Genomic DNA, 16613 nt, shown 5'->3' on the forward strand with positions numbered 1-16613 from the left:
TGACATTATTGTTAGAGAGATTTCTCAAGAGAAAACCTTCCGAACTCTCTTTCTGGGTGGCAGAGTCATAATTTACACCATTATCCACTCAAGAATTAGCAGCTCAGCTCATTTATTCGCTGTATCCTTTTGTAGTCTGTTCAGAACTATTGATCTTCGAAACATTGATTTTTGCAACCGTTCTGGATAAACCCAGTAACCCAGATTTGATTAGTTCATGCTTGACAAAGAAGGATTATCGATTCAATTGCCTGACTCTAGTAATTTAAAATACTTCTTGCGAGCATACCCCTCTTGTTTGCCTTCCAACGATGTCTTGCTGTGACAGGCAGACCTGCCATTTTGCTCGTTGCACTCCAAGCTGCTCCCTGAAGCTGCCTTCTCAACAGAGAGGGAGCAATCTCACAGGAGCTTCACTGTTGTCATTTGTCCCATCTATCCGAGAAAATTGCTGAGGCTGGGGAAGAGTGATTTTGCAGAAAAGCTCACTTTTGCCATGAACTAAGCAGAAAGCACGTGTACACTGCACTCACGTAGAGTGTGCAGAAGGCAGGTAGCCATATATTGTGGAAACAGGCCCTTTGATCCAAATTGCCCACGCCGACCAACATACCCCATCTATGCTAGTCCCACCTGCCTGCGTTTGTCCCATATCCCTCTAAACCTATCCTATCCATGTACTTGTCCAAATGTTTCTCAAACATTGCATAGTATCTGCCTCAACAACCTCCTCCAGCAGCTTATTCTATGCATCTACTAGCTTTTATCTTTAAAAAAATGTTACCCCTCAGGTTTCCATTAAATCTCTCCCTCCTCACCTTAAACCCATGTCCTCTGGCTCTCGATTTCCCTTCTCCAGGCAAAAGACTTTGCATTTACTCAATCTAGTCCTCTCATGATTTTGTAATTCTCTATAAGTTTACCTGACATCCTCCTGGTCACCAAGGAATAAAGTTCTAGCCTGCTCAACCTCTCTCTATAACTCAGGCCCTAGAGTCCTAGCAACATCCTTGTAAATCTTCACTGCACCCATTCCAGCTTGATGACATCTTTCCTATAACATAGTGACCAAAACGGAACACAATACTCTAAATGTGCCTCGCCAACGTCTTACATAACTGCAACATGACCTCCCCACTTCTATATTCAATACTCTGACTGAAGAAGGCCAATGTGCCGAGAGCTTTATGACCAGCCTATCTACCTGTGAAACCCCTTTCAAGGAACTGTGCACCTGCACTTCTAGATCCCTCTGCTCGACAACACTTCCCAGAGTTCTGCCATTCACTGTGTAGGTCCTGGCCATGTTAGATTTCCCAAAATGCAACACTTCTCATTTATCTGTATTAAATTCCATCAACTATTCCTCAGACCACCTGCCCAACATATCAAGACCTTGTTGCAATTTTTGCCAACCATCTTCACTATCTAAAATACCACCCACTTTAGTGTCATGTTAGCACAGTCACTTTAGCACATGTATGAAGTAAACACACACTGAGTGACTTCAAGTTCAAATCTGCTAGCAAGTGGTAGCGGCAGGTACAATCACCATGTTTTTAATAAAAACTTGGATGGGTTTATTGTGTGGGAAGGACTGTAGATGCTGGTTTAAACCGAAGATAGATACAAAAAGCTGGAGCAACTCAGTGGGACAGGCAGCATCTCTGGAGAGAAGGAATGGGTGACATTTCGGGTCTGAAGAAGGGTCTCGACCTGAAAACGTCACCCATTCCTTCTCGCCAGAGATGCTGTCGGTCCCGCTGAGTCACTCCAGCTTTTGTGTCTATCTTTGGATGGGTTCATTGATAGGAAAGGGTTGGAGGGGTATGAGCCAGGCAAAGGCAAATGGTACTAGCTTGGTAGGGCAACTTGGTCAGTAGGGATAACTTGGGCCGAATGGCCTGTTTCTGTGCTATATAGCTCCATGACTCGTACAGCCTGAATCATTCTGATTTCAAGTATTAGTGAATTCCTGTGTATTTCTGTAACAACAAAATTTGGGCATTTCTTTTAAAATCAACTTCTAGGCACTGCAGTGACTTCCTTTAATTCTATTTATACGAGACTAACTAATTACTGAACGCAGTTGAGTTCCCCTTTTTCTCTCCGTTTGTGGTACGTGGACTAATCTAACATAACAGGGTAACTGAAATTATTATTTCTGTATCTATGTAAAACAGTCCTTTGAGGAAGAAGCTAAACAACAGCCTGTAATTTGGTTTTTTGAAGTTTGTTTATTGACTGGGACAAGGAGCCATTCGCATGCGATCCACTTTCCACCGGAGCCGTGGTGCCTACAGTGTAGCGTAAGTGCCCAGTTCCATTTCATAACCTTTGTAACCTTTCTGGGTCTAAGATTAGGGAGAAATGATCAAATTCACTACAGCTAGTTAAGTGCGTTTCACCATGCCACAGCACTTGATCTTTAGCTGCCACGGGGCCATCGGGATATCTGAATCACAGTAAATGCAAGCAGACTAATACAAATTGAGGGATTTTTATGACCTCAAATTGCTCTGAATTTTAAAGCTTTCTTAAGGATAACTGGGCATGGTAGTTGGGTCGGTCTCAAAGTTCAGAGTCCTCCCCTGAACAAAACATTAATTAATCCGCACATGGGTTTTATGTGTAGTTCTGATCACCACATTGTACGAAGTATGTGACTGTATTGTACCCTTTGGTCTATCTGTTGTACTCGAATTTGACTTCATCGTATTTACAGTATGTGTGGTATATCTGATCTTTTTGAATAGCATGCAAAATAAAGCTTTTCATGTGTGACAATCCTAAACCTAAGCACTGGAGAGAGTGCCTGGGAGATTCACCGGGATGTTGCCTGGATTGGAGGACTTTGGTTATGGGGCAAGATTGGATCAGCTGGGTTTGTTTTCCCTGGAAAAAAAGATGGCTGAGAGGTGAACTGACTGAGTTGGGGGATAGTGTGAATTGTGAGGAAGATGCAATAAGGCTGCAGAGTGACTTGGACAGGTTGTGTGAGTGGGCGGATACATGGCAGATGCAGTTTAATGTAGATAAGTGTGAGGTTATTCACTTTGGAAGTAAGAATAGAAAGGCAGATTATTATCTGAATGGTGTCAAGTTAGGAGGAGGGGGAGTTCAACGAGATCTGGGTGTCCTAGTGCATCAGTCAATGAAAGGAAGCATGCAGGTACAGCAGGCAGTGAAGAAAGCCAATGGAATGTTGGCCTTCGTAACAAGAGGAGTTGAGTATAGGAACAAAGAGGTCCTTCTACAGTTGTACCGGGCCCTGGTGAGACCGCACCTGGAGTACTGTGTGCAGTTTTGGTCTCCAAATTTGAGGAAGGATATTCTTGCTATGGAGGGCGTGCAGCGTAGGTTCACTAGGTTAATTCCCGGAATGGCGGGACTGTCGTATGTTGAAAGGCTGGAGCGATTGGGCTTGTATACACTGGAATTTAGAAGGATGAGGGGGGATCTTATTAAAACATATAAGATAATTAGGGGATTGGACACATTAGAGGCAGATAACATGTTCCCAATGTTGGGGGAGTCCAGAACAAGGGGCCACAGTTTAAGAATAAGGGGTAGGCCATTTAGAACGGAGATGAAGAAGAACTTTTTCAGTCAGAGGGTGGTGAAGGTGTGGAATTCTCTGCCTCAGAAGGCAGTGGAGGCCAGTTCGTTGGATGCTTTCAAGAGAGAGCTGGATAGAGCTCTTAAGGATAGCGGAGTGAGGGGGTATGGGGAGAAGGCAGGAACGGGGTACTGATTGAGAGTGATCAGCCATGATCGCATTGAATGGCGGTGCTGGCTCGAAGGGCTGAATGGCCTACTCCTGCACCTATTGTCTATTGTCTATTGTCTATTATGAGAGGCATAGAAAGGGTTGATAGTCAAAATCTTTTCAGATTGCTTGGGAAAATAAGACAGCACGTCTAAAGTGAAAGGATGGAGTATTAAAGAGGATCTTACTGTAGAGTTTAGGGATACAATGCAGAAACAGGCCCTTCAGCCCACTGTGTCTGTGCTGACCAACGATCACCCTGCGCACTAACCTACACACAGTGGGGACAATCTTTACAACTTACCAAAGCCAACTAACCTACTTACCTGTCCGTCTTTGGAGTGCGGGAAGAAACCAGAGAACCCGGAGAAAACCCAAGCAGTCAAGGGGAGAACGTACAAACTCCATACGGACGGCACCCGTAGTCAGAATCAAACCTGGGTCTCTGGCGGTGTAAGGCAGCAACTCTACCGCTGTCCCACTGTGCCGCCTGGAGCTGAGGAGTAAGTTATTTTCACAGTGGTTAATATCTGAAACTTGTTGCCAGAGTTGGAGCTGGATGCTTTGCTATGTTAGAGAGGTATTTAGATGGACACTTCAATTGACAAAGTATAGAAGGACACAGACACATAGTGTTAGTATTGGTGGGTGGAAAGATCAGCATGGATATGGTGGGCCGAAAGACCTGTTTCCATGCTGTAGAACTCTGACTGAATCAACCAGAGTTAGTTGAAGAAGACTGAGAAGAGGCTGGAGTGGAAGATAGACATTGTGTGAATTAGTTGAGTTAAAAGGGCTGCTTTTGTATTCCAATTTCTGTATACCTCTGTGCATTTAGGTATTAAAGATCCCCATAAACCTTTAGCACCTTAACATTTAGCTGGTTTCTTGGTTGAATAACATTTTAAGTGCATTTCCTCATGGATTCACAGAGCCACACAGCATGGAAAGAGGCCCTTCAGCCCAACTTGTCCATGCCAACCAATGTACCTACCTGAGCTACCTGCATCAAGCCCATCTCCCTCTCAACCTTTTCTATCCATGTACTTATTCAAATGTCTTTTATACATTGTACCTGCCTCTACCATCTTCTCTGGCTGCTTGTTCCACGTTCCCTCCACCCACTGCCACACAGGCTTCCTTTAAATCTTCCCCTCCCACTTCAAACGTGTGCTCTCTAGTTGTAGTCTCTCTAATTATGGGGAGAAAAACTGTGAGCATTCCTCTTATCCACCCTCTCGTAATTTTATAGCTCTCTATAAGGTCACTCCTAAACTTCCTTTTTTAAGGAAAACAGTCTCAGCCTATCCAATCTCTCCTCATAACTCACGCCCACTAATGCAGGTAACATCCTTGTGCATCTTTTCTGCATCCTCTCCTCTCCTTAGCCACAAATCCTTAATGATAACCATCTTAAAACTTAAGGAGAAGACTGGATCTTGGAGGAAACCACTAAAATGTTATAAGGGCAAAGGACAACATTATCAGGAGCTGATTACAGGAGCTAGGAAGAGTAAATTGGGAACCGCAGTTATTGGATAATTCCACATCAGACGTGTGAGAATCGTTCAAAGGCCAACTGATCAGAATTCAGGCCCAACATGTTCCAGCAAGGAGGAGGGGCAAGAATGGCATGGCAAGGGAACATTGGGTGGTGAGAGAGAGGGATTGTAAATTTTCTCCAAAAAGAAAAAGGAAGCATATGTAAGGAGAGGGAAGATGAAATTAGACAGGACCTTTGAAGAATATAAAGAAAGCAAGAAAGAACTTGAGCAGGGAGTTTGAAGGGGCCAAGAAATGTCATTAAGTTGGTGCTGTGCATTTTGAAGGCCATTAAGCCCGCAGGGCTTGATGTAATCTATCCCAGATTATTGAGGGAGGCAAGAGAGATCTTTGAACTTTCATTAGCCACATCAAGGTCCTGCAGGACTGGATGGCAGCCGCTGTTGTTCTTCTCTGGGCATCACATCAATGGTAGGGAAGCTATTGGAGAGAATGCGTAGGGACGGGATTTATTTGCATTTGGAAGTGAAGAGACATGGCTTCGTTCACTGGATACGCAAAACTTTTAGTTTCATCCAGTGAGGTATGTAAGATTTTACATATTCCTGGTACTTTATGATTGACTGCAAATATAGTTTTATAGTTACATTACTTCCTCAAATATGTTTCCTTAAAAGGATGTAATTTTAAGGAACCCTTAACCAATATTGGGACAGTTTGTGATACACGTAGGAAGTTCGAGTGCTGCCCCCCCCCCCCCCCTCCCCCCCTTATTTGATGCAGTGGTATTGTTCCACACACCATGGTTCACAGAAGTACTTGAGAGGAAACATGAGGCACATAATACGATGCAAACTCACCTAACAATGTATTTAATATCTCTCTGCATACTTTTTAAAAGATTTTTATTGTCATTTCCTTTAATTAAGTCGTTTATTTCCCGGTTATCATCAAGGACATATGGTTGCACCACAGTGCAACTCTTGCATTGAATGAGAACTTAATGCCTGAATACCTGCAGACAATCAATAGACAATAGGTGCAGGAGGAGGCCATTCGGCCCTTCGAACCATTCAATGTGATCATGGCTGATCGTTCTCAATCAGTACCTCGTTCCTGCCTTCTCCCCATACCCCCTGACTCCGCTATCCTTAAGAGCTCTATCTAGCTCTCTCTTGAATGCATTCAGAGAATTGGCCTCCACTGCCTTCTGAGGCAGAGAATTCCACAGATTCACAACTCTCTGACTGAAAAGGTTTTCCTCATCTCAGTTCTAAATGGCCTACCCCTTATTCTTAAACTGTGGCCCCTTGTTCTAGACTCCCCCAACATTGGGAACATGTTTCCTGCCTCTAACGTGTCCAACCCCTTAATAATCTGTATAAGAAAATAACTGCAGATGCTGGTACAAATCGATTTATTCACAAAATGCTGGAGCAAAATGCTGAAGGGTCTCGACCCGAAACGTCACCCATTCCTTCTGTCCCGAGATGCTGCCTGACCTGCTGAGTTACTCCAGCATTTTGTGAATAAATCCCTTAATAATCTTATACGTTTCGATAAGATCTCCTCTCATCCTTCTAAATTCCAGTGTATACAAGCCTAGTCGCTCCAGTCTTTCAACATATGACAGTCCCGCCATTCCGGGAATTAACCTAGTAAACCTACGCTGCACTCCCTCAATAGCAATCGGAGTGGCACAGCTGGTTGAGCTGCCGTCTCTGTGCCAGAGACCAGGGTTGATCCTCACCTTGGGTGCTGTCTGCGTGGAGTTTGAACGTTCTCCTTGTAACCACATGGGTTTCCTCTGGATGCTCCTGTTTCCTCCCACATGCCAAAGGCATGCGGGTTTGTAAGTTAATTGGTCTCTGTAACATTGCCCCTAATGTGTAGGGAGTGGATGAGAAAGTGGGACAACGTCGAAATACTGTGAACGGGTGATCGATGGGACACTGGGCTGAATGACCTGTTCCCATGCTGTATTTTTCAATCAATTCGGTTCAATTCAATCAGTAGGGAACCTCCAATCAGTGTTGTGATCAAATGCCTCCACCTTAGGACAATAACTTGGAAGCTTCTTGTTGTAATGTCTGCGCTCCACCACCTTCACAAATAAACTTCCCACCATCACATGTTAGAACTGGCTCTGTCAATTTGTAACTGCACAAAGCAATGCCTCAGAACACCATGAGCAATGGGCTGCAGTTAGTACCATTTATAAGATGCAGCTACCGAGCAGGGCTCTCCTCTCAAGCCTCCTGCCTCGATCACCCTGAAAGACAATGGCAGAGGTGCATGAGATGTCTCCACTGTGTCACACACAGAGAGCTGTCTTTGAAACGATTAATGGGCCAATTAACACAAGAACTACAATAATTGAAGGAGGAAGTTCACATTACTTTCACAATTAGGGAAGGGCAGTAAACACTTTCCTTGCCAGCAATAACCACTTCTTTTTGATGTAGGAGAAATAATGTGAAACCTGCAATGACAGTGAAGGCAAATAGTACAGCTGCTGTGCAGATCAATAATCAGCAAGGTGAAAGGACTGACCAGCTTTGCTATTGTGAGTGAAATAGAGGGATAGAAGAAGCTCTGTGGAGCTTAACGATCGGTCTGGATCAGATGGGCTGAGTAGGACGTTTCAGTGCATAAGTCTCGGTGTAGTTATACTGAAAGCAATATAGAGATTATGGCACAATCCTTCCTCATTATCTAACTTTTAGCCAAGGTTATTCTGGTGCCACGGTGGTGCAGCAGTAGAGTTTCTGCCTTAAAGCTCCAAAGTGCCACGTTCGATCCTGACTACGGGTGCTGTCTGTGCGGAGTTTGTACATTCTCCCTGTGACCACGTGGGTTTTCTCCGGGTGCTGTGGCTTCCTTCCACATTCCAAAGACAAGCAGGTTTGTAGGTTAATTGGCTTCTGTACTTTGTCACTTGTGTGTAAGATAGAACTAGGGTATCCTTGGTCAGCATGGACTCTGTGGACTGAAGGGCCTGTTTCTATGCTGTATCTCTAAACCAAACTAAAACGAACTGGCAGGTTGCTCTCTCCAACGTCAATGTATCCTTTCTAAGGTGTGACATTGGAGCTAAAGCAGAGAGCCAGAAAGAGCTTTTATAAACTTTGGCCCTTTGTCTTGCTGTTCTTTTAAGATGAAGGCTAACCATGTTCTTTCTTCATGTATTTTTGCCACTCAATCTTCCAGAGGTCTCAGCTTTCCTTTATTTAGCAAACAATCGTGATTGTCTTGCATGCAAAGGGCATAGTCCTGCAGTTCCCCCCTCCCCACTGAACTCCATCTGGCACTGACTTGTACAATCCACCACCTGTTGCTGTTTCTGAACGGTTTGCCCCGTTGCCTAAACTAGCATTAATTGTGATGGGTGATTTTTTGCATTGTTTAGGATTAGAGTCAGAACAAAGATAGACCCACGTTCATCAATGAGTGGAATAGAACCGCAGCAAGTGGTACCCCAATCAGTGTAACGGGATGGAGGGCAGACCAAAGCAAACCCTGCCCTCAAACCTCCTCTGAACTCCTTTGAAAACTGTGTCAAATACTAGAGGGTGTCGGTTTAAGGTGAGTAGTGGAAAGTTTAAAGGAGATTAACGAGGCAAGTTTTCTTTAAGCAGACGTGTCCAGAACAGGCTGAAAGAAAAGTTGTAGAAGCAGATGTAATAGCAAAGATTAAGAAACTTTTGGACACACATATAGAGGGATACAGACCATGTGCCGGTAGATAGAATTTGTTTAGATTTCCATCATGCTCAGCATAGCCATGGTCAGCTGAGGGCCTGTTCCTGTGCTGTATGTTCTGTGAAAATGATTTCTACTTTTTACATGTGTACATTACAGTGGATTTATTTTTGGCAGAAGCTGTTCTTTTTATGGTCTGTAAGGGTGTCTGAACAACTTGCAAATTATTTCCTGTGCTTTCAATATATCTTGATGGTTTGTGTTTTGCAAAAGCAACAGTTTAGCATGGTTTGCTGATCCGTTACTCTATGCAGCTGTAATGTTAATGACAAATGTGGACTAGAATTTACTCAGCTACCTGTTTTTTACACATGGCAATAGAATATATCTGTGACTCGGATTCTCCTAACAGTGATGTATGTTAAGCAAGTAAAGCTTAAGTACAATGCTTAAATTTAGGACTTGTTGACATGAAATAGTTGTTTATTATGAAGTACATTAATGTATTGGTAACGCTCTCCAGTAACGCATTTAGTTTCACCCTATCAGAGGTATTTCCTTTGTCTTCCCAGCTTTCCCCCACATTGTCTCCTCCTGAAAACAAAAAGTTGTTTTTCTCTCTCTTCCACTTCCGAGACCTGAAATGTTAACTATTTCTCTTCCACATATGCTGCCTGACCTGATGAGTGTTTTCACTTTTTATTTTGGGGTTTCCAGCATCTGACTTTTTTTCTTTAAAGTTGCATAGACAAATTGAACACATTAAAAGTGGTTTTAGGGCCTCAGTAAGTATGATGACATCTGCCTAATTGCTTAAAGTGGAGGTCACTATTTTTGTGGAAAGGGATTACTACAACAGATGACTAGTTTAGCAGTCTATGGAAGCAGGCTGTTTGGACAGTACATGGGGCCATTCTGGCAATGGGCCCAACTCTGCCAGCCTAAGTTTGTACGGTCCATTCGTAAAGAGGTGTGGGCTTCATTCACATACTTGAAGCAAAAGGTGCCATCCCTTCTGCTTGACAATCTACTGATTACTGGCATCTGGAAAATGGCAACGACCAGTTGCTACTTTCATTGAAATAATTTGTATATTTTACACTTAAATCGTGTTAGGCGTTCTAACTCGGGCATACACTTTCATGGAATTCCTGCTTCAATAGCTGCAGAGTTTTGTGCTGTAGCAGCTGTTTCAGAGTTTGCTTCTCTTGCTTTCCGTTCGTTACCATGCCACTTCCGAACTCTCCCTCTTGGTTGATTGCTCCTGCCTTCCTGCCGCAAGGTGGTTGAATCACATTAGCAGCAGCCTGCCCGGCATGTAGGGTGAGACTCCACTGACAAAGATAAGGAAGAAAATAACTTCAGTGTCAACCAGCCCAGTGAGACTAAATGCGAAAAGTTAAATTCTTCAGTGATGAATTGATAACATTGGACAAAATGTTTGGGAAGGTTATGGGATTCAAGTTGGTAAGGGAGTTCAAAGCTATGGTGGAAGACAATCATCAGCTGAATGGTCTTTGTGTTTGTGGTCGCTCTTAGGTTTTAAAGCTTTTTCCTCACATATAAACCTTGCCTTTCGAGGAAACACCCATGGGTTTGTTCATTTCCTCCGCACATACCCCACCATTCATTTTTTCCCCACTTTCACCCTACACATGCAACAAATTGTGAGAGGTGTCTGTTATGATTGAAGCATTCACATGGATCAAATCACTGCTCTTCAACATAGAGGAAAATAGAAGTGCTGAACAATTTCACTGTTCAGGTCAGCTCCATCTAGCCTCTGCATTCCAAATTAAGCCAGATCTGAAATATTCTTCTACAGTCCATGATTTACTGATCCGAAAACTTTGAAATTGAGGATCCTATGTGTACTTGTAAATCTGCTTCTGTTTATTTTGCTGTAGCCCCACATTGCTGTTGATCACATTATTTGTTGCAAACTGAATTGACACTTTAGAATTGTCTTGAAATTTGACAGGGATTTAAAGAGCTGTCAAGAATCTGATTCCTAACATCTTCTTCACCAGAGAGTAATCAGTTACACTATTGTTGAACAATCTCCTCTCCCATGCGCTTGTCTTGGTCCACACTCTTCTAAATATAAAGCAAAGGAAATACTAAAATCATAGGAACCATAAAGAGTCAATTGAAACTTCCATTTTTAAAGTGACTTTCTTGGCATCTAGGCTTCCCACATTGCATCAATGAGTCTTTTGCTACAACATATTTTGTGGGCAAAGTTGGTTCTCAGAGATTTCCTCCAGACCTTCCCACAAGGTCTGAGCTCCCCATCTGGCCCTGCAGATTTATTCACCTTAATGCGCTTTAAAACCATGAATACCTCCCCTTTTGTAAATGATTGAAGACTTCAAAACCCCAATGCTCCAATACCTTAGCTTTCATGATCTTCTCTGTTAAGAAATGGATGAGAAATATGCATTTAATATCTCCCCCTTCTCTCGGGGCTCTACACAAATAGAGCCATGATGATCTGTAAGGGAGCCTGTTCTTTCTCTAGTCACTCTTTTACTCTTAATAAGGCTGTGGAATATCTTGGGCTTTTCCTTTTACCGTGTCCATCAGATCCATTTCATGTCCTCTTTTTGCCTTCTATTTGTTGTCTCAACTGTTCTCCTACACTTTTAATCTCATAGAGGGATTCACTTGATCCCAACTGCCTAAATCTGACGTAGGCATCCCTTTTTTTCATTACCAGAGCTTCAACATCTCTCATCAGCCAGAGTTCCCTGAATTAGCCAGCCTTACCCTTCACTCTGACAGGGGCATGCTGCCTCTGCATTCTTCCTATCTCACTTTTGAAAGCCCCACATGTTTGCCATCCCTTACCTGTAAACAAACTCTTCCATTCGACCTCTGCAAATTCCCACAGAATATTTGAGGCAGGTACAACAACCATTTGTATAGGTACATGGAAAGGAAAGATTTGGAGGGATATGGGTCAAAACGGACTATCCTAGATGAGACATCTTGTACAATATGTTTCTATGACTCTCTGACTCTAATGATTAAGTTACTGATATTTCTGGAGTAATGAACCTCTAATACATTGATCCTGAGATTAAGTTCATGCTAATCCCAACAATGAAACCACCGGATTATTATAAATAAGTGACAAAGTTCACCAATGTCCTACAGGGGAAGAAATCTGTTGTCCTTACCCAGTCTGCTCCATGTGTCACTTCAGACACGTGAATGTGGTTGATTCTCAATTGCTTCCTCAGTTTGGGGACAAATGGAGATGGCCAAGAAATGCCAGATATGTCAATATCTTGTGCAGAAATTAAAATCAAGGACCTGAAGAAACAAAGAGAACGAGGAAAATACTCAGCAGGTCAGGCAGCATCTATAGAGAGAGAGCAAAGAGTCAACATTTCAGGTCAATGACCCTGAAACGGATTCAAGGGGAAAATTTAACTCACCATTTAAACGTTGTCCTGACAGAAAGTTTCAAAAATATTAAGGTTTTTCATTAGTAAAATAGTTAAAAAATTCATGCCTCCTAGTCAATACCCTGTAAGCATAATATCATCCCCTAGAGGAAGAAGAGAGAGAATAATTTGTGTAAAGAATTGTTGGGACTGTGGAAGGCCTCATAGGAAAAGTGTGGATTCAGAACGTTGAAATAAGGAGGGGTAGAGAGTTCTGAAAGGAATAACTGGTGGTGACAGTTTCCCTCACGTCATCTGGTTACACCCCAGCAATTGCCGGCTCCCACCATTTCTCGATGATCCAATTTCAGAGGAGCAGCTGGGAGGTTCCAGAGGTCTTACTCCAGTGTACGATTGGGAACTGAGGCTCATGAAATGGTTGGTCTAGATGCACAAGCGAATATGTTGACTCTGGAGTTCGGGTTATGTTCAGGTACATTCAGATCACCATTTACAGTCAGCTGCTCACTATGACCATGAGCTGGAAGGCCGTATCTGGGAGATGTGTGAAACTCAGTCATTGACTATCCGCTGACTATTCAGGAAGTTGCCAGTTGCTAAAGAAAAACAGAAGGCAACGTTTCCAAATATGCTTTTGGGAATTAGTTTCCAAACTGAATGCAGCAAAGTGTACGGATCTGGATAGAGAGCGTAACAATTGCCTCCTTTGGGTAGCAACAGAATGAGTGCAACATTTTATTCTAACTTTTTGCCTTTCTGACCCTGTGGCAATGTATGACTCTTCCTACCTCACTTTTCTTTTTTTCTACATTGTTGAAATGCCATAAGAATTTTAAGTTATTCAGCATTAAATACAAAAACAGTCAGAAACAGCTTTTCAGTGAGGGCTGTATCATACTGAAAGAAATTAGATTATGCCAATATCAAATTACAAAATTATTAAATTGACATGAATTACTCCATTTATAAGAAATAAACGCCGATTTAGCAAAATGCCATCTTCACTTAAAATTGCTGGTTTTTTCCCAAATATAAAGATCCATTACATTTTGGGCAGTTCTGTCAGTAAAATTAGATTAAATACACATCGTGCTGCATCAGTCCATTGCCTGAGAATTGGAAGAATTTGCCAAAAAAAAAGTAATGAATTGACATTTTTTTCCCCCAGTGCCAGGGAGTTTAAAACTAGAGGGCATGTGTTTACAGTGAGAGGGGAAAGATTTAAAGGGAACCTGAGGGGTAACTTTTTCACTGCATCTCAGTATACTTGACAATAATAAACTAATACCAATAGTAATATCAACTTTTTCACACAGAGGGTGGTGGGTAAATGGATCAAGGTGCCAACATAGAGGCAAGTACAGTAACAATGTTTCAAAGACATTCGGACAGGAACACGAATCGGAAAAGTTTTTGAACCAAATGCAGGTAAACAGGAACAGCTCCGATGGATGCCTTAGGTGGAATGACAGAGTTAGGCTGAAAGGCCTGTTTCCATGCTGTATAACTCTACAGCTCTATTCAAATCTCTTCACACCCCTACACTTACCAGCCCCTTCCATTTCTCAATGATCCACTTCCAAACGAGCTGCTCACTGTTCCATCACTACTTGTTCTAATAGAGATCTCTCAGCCTCTTCTGCTCCTGTGATAATAAATCCGGCCTATCTAACTCTCCTTGAAAACAACAGTCATCTATTCCAGGCAACATCCTGCTGAATCTCTTCTATATTATCTTTGTAGTTGCCGCATCTTTCCTGTAGTGCAGTAAACAAAACTCAAAGTGTGGTTAATCAATGTTTTTGTACAGCTACATGATGTCCCAACCAAAGATACTAGAGGAACAAGATGGACCACTCCATTGAAATCGCCTAAATTGAAGTGTAGTACACAAAGGAGCCATTTTAGTAAGCAAAACACGCCGTTCGCTATGCCTCTTGCAGTGTAATCAGTTTTTGGGCGAACAGTATGTGTGATGATACCATTAAAATGCAGAATATATCTCCTCTATCAATTCACAGATTTTTGTTGTTTTTCTGTTTAAATGTTTCTGCAAGTTTCTGCCTACTAAAAAGGCGCCATGACGTACTAAGGTTTTTAGGGTCGAGTGGACTATATTGTTCCTCTGGTATCTTTGGTCCCAACATAGTCAATGCCTTGCCTTCTTCACGGTACGGCACGGCACGGTGGCGCAGCGGTAGTAGTTGCTGCTTTACAGCGAATGCAGCGCCGGAGACTCAGGTTCGATCCTGACTACGGGTGCTGCACTGTAAGGAGTTTGTACGTTCTCCCCATGACCTGCGTGGGTTTTCTCCGAGATCTTCGGTTTCCTCCCACACTCCAAAGACGTACAGGTATGTAGGTTAATTGGCTGGGTAAATGTAAAAATTGTCCCTAGTGGGCGTAGGATAGTGTTAATGTACGGGGATCACTGGGCGGCACGGACTTGGAGGGCCGAAAAGGCCTGTTTCCGGCTGTATATATATGATATGATATGATACTCTATCCATCTAGTCACCATTTTCAACGAGCAATGGCCCATCAGCCCAAGATCACACTGGACATCAACACTCCTAATAAATCTACCATTTAGTGTATATGTCAGACCAGAATTTGGCTTTTAGAAAGTGCATTATCTTCCACCTTGGGGATAAAGGTTCTGATTATGTTCCCATAATCATTGCCCAGTGAATGTGATTGTAAAGCTAGATTGATGATCCTGTGTTAATTTCTCAGCTTTCATTGCTCTTCTACACTTTTTCTGATTTCAAATGCCAAAATGAAACACATCTTGCTGTTTACAATTGCTAACAAAGATTACTAAATTGCTAGAGTAACTCAGCAGGTCAGGCAGCATCTCAGGAGACTGAAGAAGGGTCTTGACCCGAAACGTCACCCATTCCTTCTCTCCTGAGATGCTGCCTGACCTGCTGAGTTACTCCAGCATTTTGTGAAATAAATCCCTTCAATTTGTACCAGCATCTGCTGTTATTTTCTTACATTACTAAATTGCTAAGTAGGAGCCCCTAATGAGCTGATTGGTGTGATTTTCTTTATAATTATTTATACATTCATGGCCAAAGCCTATCTGTGATTTATGCTCATTCCACTGAGTCCCAGTTGGATGTCATGATGTACACAGAGTGTAATTAATAAGTACTGACGTCATTTGTCTGCACTTAAAATTGCTGCAAGACTACAACCAAATTGTAAATGTACTCTACACGAATAGGGAACAATATGTGTTGGGGATGCAGCTAACATTATAGTTTTGTGGGGGTAAGAAGGTGCTTATTTCCTTGCACAGTGCAACCAGAGCCTGAAAGGGCACAGTTACATCAACAATGGTGTAGGTGGCCCCTGAGCCCTGACACTCCACCTAGTGGCTCAGTCCAAAAAGCAAAAGATAAGACTTCACTTAATATGTGATATCTTGCTGTCCTTCTCTCCATTTACCTAAACTATCTGATCCTTCTGATTCATCTGTACATCTGTCTGATCCATCTAAGGTTGCCAACATCCTAACTCTCAAATAAGGGACAAAAGGTGACATCACCGCCCACGCCCCATGTGACCTCACCCAGCCAGTGGCCACGTGCTCCTGCTCCATGTGCTCCTGCTCCTGCGGCCGCCCGGGCCAGGAGGTGGGTTGCTAGGCAACCTCCGTTCGGCGAACACACTCGGCCCCGCTCCCTGAACACACTCCGTTAGCCTACACTGTCCGGGCCTACAACGGCCCCTGGGCCTTCAGCGGCCCCCGGGCCTACAGTGTCCGGGCCTACAGTGTCTGGGCCGACAGCGCCCCCCCAGGCCTAATATGGGACAAGGGCGGTCAATTAGTGGTATGGGACAGACCAATTAGCCCAAAATACGGGATGTCCCGGTTAATACAGGACAGTTGGCAACCCTAATGTACACACACTGTGTTTAGTACTAAGACTGCTAAAACAACTCTGCTTCTGCTTCTGCGGTCTCTGTTTGTTGTCGTTCGCCTGACTGGGGTCAGTTGACAGGGTTCACCACAAGGAGGTCGACAACATGACCCCATCGGACGCCAATCATCCTTTGCACCACCTCGCCCAGGATTCACAGCAACTGGAACCTCAATGCCTGTCATCTTGTCACCCTTTCTCCCGTCATGCAGCGACCCTCTGTGGCTCCGGTTTCAACATACTAGGAGCATGGAGAACCAGCTGGGAACAGACATCGCGACCTCCTCAATTCAT

At 43.2% G+C, this 16613-nt stretch overlaps 1 protein-coding gene across 1 annotated transcript in view; it reads left to right on the forward strand.

Annotated features, from left to right (window-relative positions):
• Positions 1 to 2161: 2161 nt before the first annotated feature.
• Positions 2162 to 16613, forward strand: part of LOC144608887 (SHC-transforming protein 1-like) — an 89064-nt gene continuing 74612 nt past the window's right edge. The window contains exon 1 of the mRNA XM_078427105.1: positions 2162 to 2309. The gene's annotated coding sequence lies outside the window, so the exon portion shown is untranslated. The remainder of the gene's footprint in view (positions 2310 to 16613) is intronic.

Source organism: Rhinoraja longicauda, chromosome 33 (genome assembly GCF_053455715.1).
Source record: "Rhinoraja longicauda isolate Sanriku21f chromosome 33, sRhiLon1.1, whole genome shotgun sequence".
In the NCBI taxonomy this organism is placed as follows: domain Eukaryota; kingdom Metazoa; phylum Chordata; class Chondrichthyes; order Rajiformes; family Arhynchobatidae; genus Rhinoraja; species Rhinoraja longicauda.